The sequence below is a fragment of the Poecilia reticulata genome, linkage group LG1 (assembly GCF_000633615.1).
Source record: "Poecilia reticulata strain Guanapo linkage group LG1, Guppy_female_1.0+MT, whole genome shotgun sequence".
Lineage (NCBI taxonomy): Eukaryota > Metazoa > Chordata > Actinopteri > Cyprinodontiformes > Poeciliidae > Poecilia > Poecilia reticulata.
The window spans coordinates 16,416,488-16,424,285 of NC_024331.1; positions in this window are offsets into that span (position 1 = coordinate 16,416,488).

The window sequence follows — 7,798 nt, forward strand, 5'->3', positions numbered from 1 at the left end:
TATCTCAAAACGCTGACTTTTCTCACCGTTCTCAGACAGCTTTTAAAGTATTGTTTCTAAGTTAAATGACTTGAAATGAAATGATTTGTACTTCAGAGGTGGGATAACATCAACACATTCTTGCATTTATGTATGTAATAGCAACTGACTGATATAGTGACTATTTCTAACTTGCAATTAATTGCAGTATTTGTAAACTGAAATTATAATTTGAAAAGGTCTGAATGAAAAATGAAAAAAACTTGAAAGAAATGACTAAAGATTTTTATTTTAACTCAAAGAAATTACTTGCTTCAGCCAATTAAGCATCACACATCATCTCCAGTACACAGGGAAACATCAACTATTTAGTACTTGTGCAAATATTTATTCAGTGTAAAGTGTTTGTGCCACAATATACACCCTGAGTATTCTGAGCAGTACCCTCTAGTGGCCAGTACATGAAATGCAGTTTTAGGTTTTCATTTTTATTTTTATTTCATTATCTCAAAAACTGAGTGTGAATAGTTTTGTGACAACTAAAATAAATCAACGTATACATCAAGTATAAGCATATAACTTCTGCCCCCTACACAAGATTTTTCTGATAAGTATACAGTGATAATAAAATAGAAACACAATATTAGTAATATAAGTAATATGAGTGGAAGAAAACTATTTTTCACAAAAACCCATAATGTAGTTTAAAGGGATAAAATGTGATTTACATGTCAGCTTTTATCTGATATGGCATGTAAATGGCAAAGAAAAAAGGCAGAAAAAGGACATTTTTAAGAGCAAAAAATGTGATTCCTGATGTGCTTGGTGACATTTATAATTATTTCTTAAACATTTTTGTAATTGTATAATTTACAGTGAAGAACAAAGTTATTCATACCCCTGGCAGATTTACATGCAAATCCAAGCGGTGATGATTAATTAATTAATTGTAGCGACTTGTCTCTTATGAATGGAAATAACATTTATATTTTTATCCATTATCTTGACTTGAATTTCACAGAGAATCTTCGGAGGGAGGAATCTAAAAGTTGTCCAAATACAATTGGAAAGCTGGAAGAAGTTGCTCAGCTATTATAAGATAATTATTTTGTCAAGACAAAGTCCTGAAATATTAAACTCCAATGTCTGTAGGGTTTTATTTGACACTCTTTGAGACACTAAAGGAGAAACAGTAATAGTAATGAAGCAATGGATGCTCAAACTGCTTGAAGATGAAAATCTCAAGATGCAGGTTTCCTGGAAACATAAGCGATAATCTCTGAGAGAGAGCTTGATTGCCAGTATTGTTGATGGATTTCCTGCACTGAATGGCAGTCTCTCAAATCATGCTGAGCTTAAAAAGACTTAATAAGCCTTGATAAGATTCTTGGTTTCAGGTGAGACAGAAAGCAGCTGACAAAAAGAAAGGGAGAGTGAAAAGAAACAGGAGAGAAACAACACACCCACAAGTATAAAAAAAAGTTTAACATGGTGCATTTACTGACTGAACAAAGATTATTATTATTGTTATTATTGTTTGTTTCAGACTGACTGGTTCCAAATCTATTTTCTTCACCAGAGGATTTCTTAGTGCGTCTCTAAATACAAACACATTTTGTGCTTTAGTGTTTATTTAGATTTTTCAGTCAAAAAGTATTTCTGGGCCTGTGAACATCTCCCTAGCTTGATTTTGACTCTAGCCATGGCTCCAAAATCACAGCCCCGATCCTGGGGGCTTCCTTTGCAGTCCTGTATAAATCACTTCCTTTCCAGGGCAAAGGCCACACATTTTTTCCTTTCCTACACCTTTCCTCCTGCCTCTCTAAAGCAGCGCCTTTGGAAACATCCAAACAGCTCCTCCTGTGTCTGAGCTGTGCTTTTAACATACAGGATAAAGTAAAAAGCCTCTGTGTGAGTCTCTCTCTCTGTGTGTATGTGTTTGTACGACTGAAGCAAGCTGCAGGTGGAGAAACATCCAGTAACCTACAGTATCTCCAGCCTTCAAAAGGCCCTTCATGTTCCTCTGCTACATGCACAGAGGAAAACCAAGAAATTGTGGCACAAGGCCAAAAGAGATTGTGTCAGAAGTCTGTTTTAGCAGGTCACTGCATCGAAAAAAAATATATTTAACAATTTATGCAATATCTAAGCATCACCCACGTCAGTCAGGTTTCTTAGTCGCCACATATCCTTTAATTCTTATTCAGGAGATCATTTTGTGTCTTTATTTTTTTCATAAATTACAATATTATTAAAATTGTGAAGCTCAAACTTTTATTACGTAAAATATTTCAATTGATAATTTTTGTTAATTTCTACTCCAAACAACGTTTCCCGTTGTTTTTAGCAATACCATTGTCATTAAAGTAGGTGTTAGTACTTTTAGCTATCTGAGCTGATTTCAAATCTTTGTAAAAGTATAAATCTCCTTAAAGGTTTTCTGGAAAGAAAAGCATGAATTACTAAGCTTGTCATGAAACTAAACAGCCAGTTTATACCTTTTTTGCCTTACCTTCGCTGTGAAGTGTCGGTCTCCTGGATGACTGCCGATCAAAACGTGATATTTCTGCATTCAAAATCTTTGTACCACCCCAGTGGTCTCATGAAATGTTCAAACTGCCTGAGAAACTGAATATTTTTTAAGTGAAATCTCAAGTTTCCCTTTTCAATCACAGGCAGTTTTTATACTTGCTCTTCAGACTCGAATGAGAACCTTTGTGCGTCCTTTGAAAAGCCGCTTCCCTGGCTTAAATTTGCCAGTGAAGAGGAGAAACGATGGGACAAAAGGAGATAAACACATCGACATCATTCCCGAGCAATTTTTTTTTTCCTTTGCGCTTTTGAATCGGAATTTATACCAAATCATCTCAGATCTCATGCTGAGAGGCAGCATTTCTCAGCGATAAAAATCAAGATTTATACATCAGATGGACACAGATGTGTGCACTCACTCTATCAACTTTAGTCAGAGATGTCAGACATCCATCCACATGAGGGTAACTTCTTGCTTAAGAAAGGTGGTGCTTCAGCCCGAATATTCCTATCTTTCTGTCAGTTGCTCACATCTTAAGGCTCCAAGCTGTGAAGGTGTGAAATGCCTCCTCCGGAGATTCTCCTCTCGGAAAATCAGCCTCTCCAGAGGAGAGTTCCCTCAGGGACTCTCTGTCTGTTATCTCACGCATTCTGCAACACACCGGTGTTCAAACACATGCTTATATCGATGGGCACACAATTCATTTTATCTTTCTGTGGAACATCTGCTAAACTACCCCTGTCAACCATCCACCTGAGTGTGAGTTATCTTCTTCCCACTGAGCCCCCGATTGGGGCTCCGCAACGTTCCCAATGAACAGATGTCAGGCGAGCATTACACAGACTCATGCTTTTTAATAAAACTGCATCGAGGATGAAGCAGCGGAGGAGAAGGAAAGAAGAGAGGACGCTGTTCTTCTGCAGGTAGGGTGGAGTACCTGTGTGTTCATGACTTACTTGGCAGGTCTTTGCACAAGTTTCGCCTCCACTGATGTGGTTGGCGTAAAACTTTTTTCAAAAGCGCATTTGAAGAATCTCAGATGTTACAAGACGAAACGCCCACATATGTTTTTTTGTGTGTGTGTGTGTGTGTGTGTGTATGTGCGTGAGTATACGCGAATGCACCATTGGGTAAGCACAGATTGACTTGACTCTTTTCACTTCAATCACATCTTTGTAGGTCTGCCTGTGGATCCTATAAGCAAAACGCAGGGGGAAGAGGTTGCATCGCAGAGCTTCAATGGTTTCTTTGGCTGAGCCATAAGGGATCCATAGCACCAGCAACCTGACTGGCAGGCAGATGGGTGTGGAAGAAATGATACAATATCAGATGAGAATCAGTCAGAATTTTAAAATGCCGTGGTCACTGTTGTGAACATGCGCTCGGGTTTGAGTTTGAGACGCACAGAAATACAGACAACAAAGAAAAGGAGACAATGATTCGGTAGCAAAGATGTTTTAAATATATAGACTTATATTTGACAGCTGTCAGACAGGAAATCTGGCTGTGAGAGAGGGGGAGGGCATGCAGCATCAGGCTGTGACTTGACCCAGTGACCCAGTGATGGCCACTTTGAGGACTAAGGCCTCCATACATGAGTATGAAGGCTCCATGCCCCAGCGCCGCTGCGTGACCCTGCTTCAACACATTTGAGTCAAATAATCATTAGCAAGACCTCCGGAGGACTTGACTGAAAACTGAGGAGGTAATTCAACCGTTTGATTCAGTTCTGTTGGACCAGGCTGCAGGACACTGCCCCTTCAGGACCGGAGTTGAATACAGCTGCCCTAGATGGTTGGGAATAAGATGTTTGTATGAAAAATGAATAAATAGCAGATATACATTTTTAATACTAACATAATTTGTATTGAAAGGCTTTATGTGTTTCCTCCTGGAGTGGGTTTGAGTTTCTCTTTGATCCACAATTGCATTTATCACCACTGAACCTGGACTGAAACCGTGAAGGGATGAAGGATGTGATGAATATTTGACAAGCATTCAGTCTGCAGTTTGTCAGTGAGTCAATTTTCTCTTCTTTTACAAGCTGATTTACATTTATGCTTGTCTTTCAGGATTGGGGTCCATTTGTGTCATCGTCCAGATGCAAAATCTTTTATTTTTTTATTTTTTACAAGACAGCCTCAAACCTTAAGGTATTTTATCTGGACTTTATTTTAGAGACAAACACAAAGTAGCAGAAAACCAGATGTACCAGCAGTGAAGTTGAAGCATGTAGATTTACAAAAAATAAAAAAATGTGAATATTTTTTCGTGTGAATTTAACACACAAAGTTATAATCTGAATCCGTCTCTTTACTCAGTCAGTCAGAGATCTATTAGTAATTGAGGGGTGTAAAATTTATGCTTGGATTCATTTGCAGTGTATTGTCAGTTTCATTTATGAGCAGCTAATTATGCTCATCCTGCAGAGCAGATGGTTCCTCCACTTCTGTAATTTCCTTGAGGCAGTCTGTTTTGATCACAGTCACTGAAATATGTTTGTGACCTACTATAAGCCTTATGACAGCAAAACAAAAACAGAGATGTTGCCTGGCTTTTTAACTCTGTGATTGACCTGTTGGACATTGTCAGAATATTTCACGTTTGAACGGTACTCCCTTCCAAAATAGTGTCATCTGAGTGTCTATGAGCGTCCACCGCATAGACAGCTTAGCTTTTTGTAAGGCTCAATATTTAGTTGTATGAATATCCACTTCCTTAAAACCTGACTGTGTCTGTGACTTTTTCTTCTATGTAAGGATATTAACCGAAGACTCAAGCTCCAACTATTGAAACTGACAGATTGCTGAGTTTTTTTTTTTTTTGTTTTTTTTTTGCAGTGGTTCTTGTTTATGTTAGTTGTTTGTTTGACAGGAGATCGAGCGCAGATAAGCTGCAGCTTTGAACTCCTCTCTCTGACCATCCTGCGGGTAAGTTACTGAACGAACGGAAATGATTTTCATTCATGTGATACATGCGGCTAATGTGCTTAAGCAGAATCAGGATTAAGGAGGAACGTCGTAGTGGGTTCACCCACTCATGACAAAAATTGTATACAGGTGACCTGAGTTTATTTTGATTTTATGGATTATAATTATTATTATTATAATAACAAATGTAACATCAGTGTGTGTTTTTCTTCAAGACAATGTCAACCTTCAATTTGGTGGTTATTCTGGGTTTTCCTCTGTGTAACAACAAGTTTAAAGGTAAAACAAACCCTATATGCTCTGTCTTCATAGCAACTAGAGAGTTAAAAGTGACCACCGCTACAAACTAAATGGATGCTTTTTGGTTGCCTTCTTCTTTCTTTTTTTTAAATTTTTTTTTACTTCATTTCATTATTACTGAAAATCAAAGAATCAAGAATCTTGAGAATTATAACATTACATTAGTCATGTGATTGATTGATGTTCCAGATGCTGGAGAACTTCCTCGCATTTCACAAAAATGCGAGGAAGTTTACTTTTGGTACAGGAAATGTTTCGAGGACCTCACGAGACGACTCCAGTCGTCTCTCTTTACTCTTTGTTTACCATGAAGTCAATGTGTTACTCAGGATCCTGTGGTGACCCTGAGGGTTTGTGCTGGAGCCGACACCACGTTGTCTTTAGATGGCAAAGCGAGATGACTCCTTGACTTTCACAGCACTAAGCCCTGAAATAAACTTTATCTTTAGAAAAGTAATGACTATCACAGGCCTGAAGGACAATGACAAGTAGGAAGGACAGCGTCCTGCGTTTCACTGATAAGAACAAGTGATCAATATTTTGAAATTTACCAGTCCCGTTTGGCTTATCATCATTCACAGGCTAATCAGAAAAAGACGCAATCAAAGAATGACATTTTACACTGTACTCCTCCTCCTGTCCAAATGCAGACTGACAGTCCAAATCACTATGGAAAACCTTTTTTTTTAACATGTTCAGATTGCTGGTGAACTGAAAGTCACAGCAGTATTGAATTTCCTGGCACCAGATTTCAGATAAATTGTAAACTATAAAACAAAAGGGTCAGTTTGATGCAGGAACGACTGAGGTTCCCGACAATCCGTCTTGCCTGTTTGCTAAGTTTCTTGCTGAGAAAAGCAAAGTTTTTGTTTTATCTCTGTATTCCCAGTAACTTCTTTATTGCACATGATGAAACTAGCAACTCACATAAGCTTTATTCCTCTTCGTCCGACATTATATCAGTTTCATTAACAATTCCTTGTTGTAGAATAAATTTTAAAAAATGTTCTTTTTTTCAGCATATGCAACGGGTTTCCACTGTATCCCCCCCCCCAAAAAAACTTGTCAGATTGTTTCTCTTATTAGAAGAAGGAAGAAAACCGCTTTTTAAAACCGCTTGAGTTTGTCACTGCACCACAGCTCCATTGATGCCTGGGATCCCGATCTCTAGACACGCACTGCATGCTAGACCGGGGGCCTGGTTACACTGTTGCTACAGCAGCAGAAACAGTCCTGCAGGTCTTCAGCAGTCTGTAGATTGTCATAGAGAGGGTTACGAAACAGATCAGTCTCGGAGCTCAGATTGTTCCACAGATGTGGAGCTGACTGGCTTCCAGCTCCTTTGATGTGACGCTGAAGTTTCTAGATTCCTCGTCTGACTATCTGTGTTGGCTGACGATGGAGGCAGCTGAGGGTTAGATCTCATTCGTGGAGCTGAGCGTAAACAAGCGCTCTCTGCCAAGTCAAGTTAAGCTGTCATCCAATGAGCAGAGCTGCAAGCATCACTGGGAAGATGGGGCTCAGGCTTCTGGTATGTCAGTAAAACGGCGATAGAACCAGTGCAGATGTTCCTGTTGCAGAAAGAAGAAAGGTTGTACCCACTTTAACTCTTCTTATTTCCAACACTGTTGGATAAACAGACAGCATCTCAAAGAGAGGGAGGAGGGAGGGGGGTCACTTGCTTTAGTATTAGGTGACAGAAGTTCAAAGGCGACAGAGGGGTCACGGGATGGACGAAGCAGGGGGGCAGGATGGCATTTGATTGGGACAGGGCTCCTGTTGTCCCCAGCTGTCCTCTCCGTGTCCACCCCATGAGCAGAGGGTGCCCTCGGGTCAGGACGCCACCAAGAATAAAGGAAAAAGACGAGTTCAAATGCAGGTTACAGACTGGAAGAGGGGCGGGGTCTGTTTGCATGACTGCGAGTGTTTTGCGACAGCGCACTTTGTCATCTCCTTCATCCCCTCCGTTCTCTCGCGCGCACACGCACACGCACGCGCACACACGCACACACACACACACACACACACACACACACACACACACACACACACACAC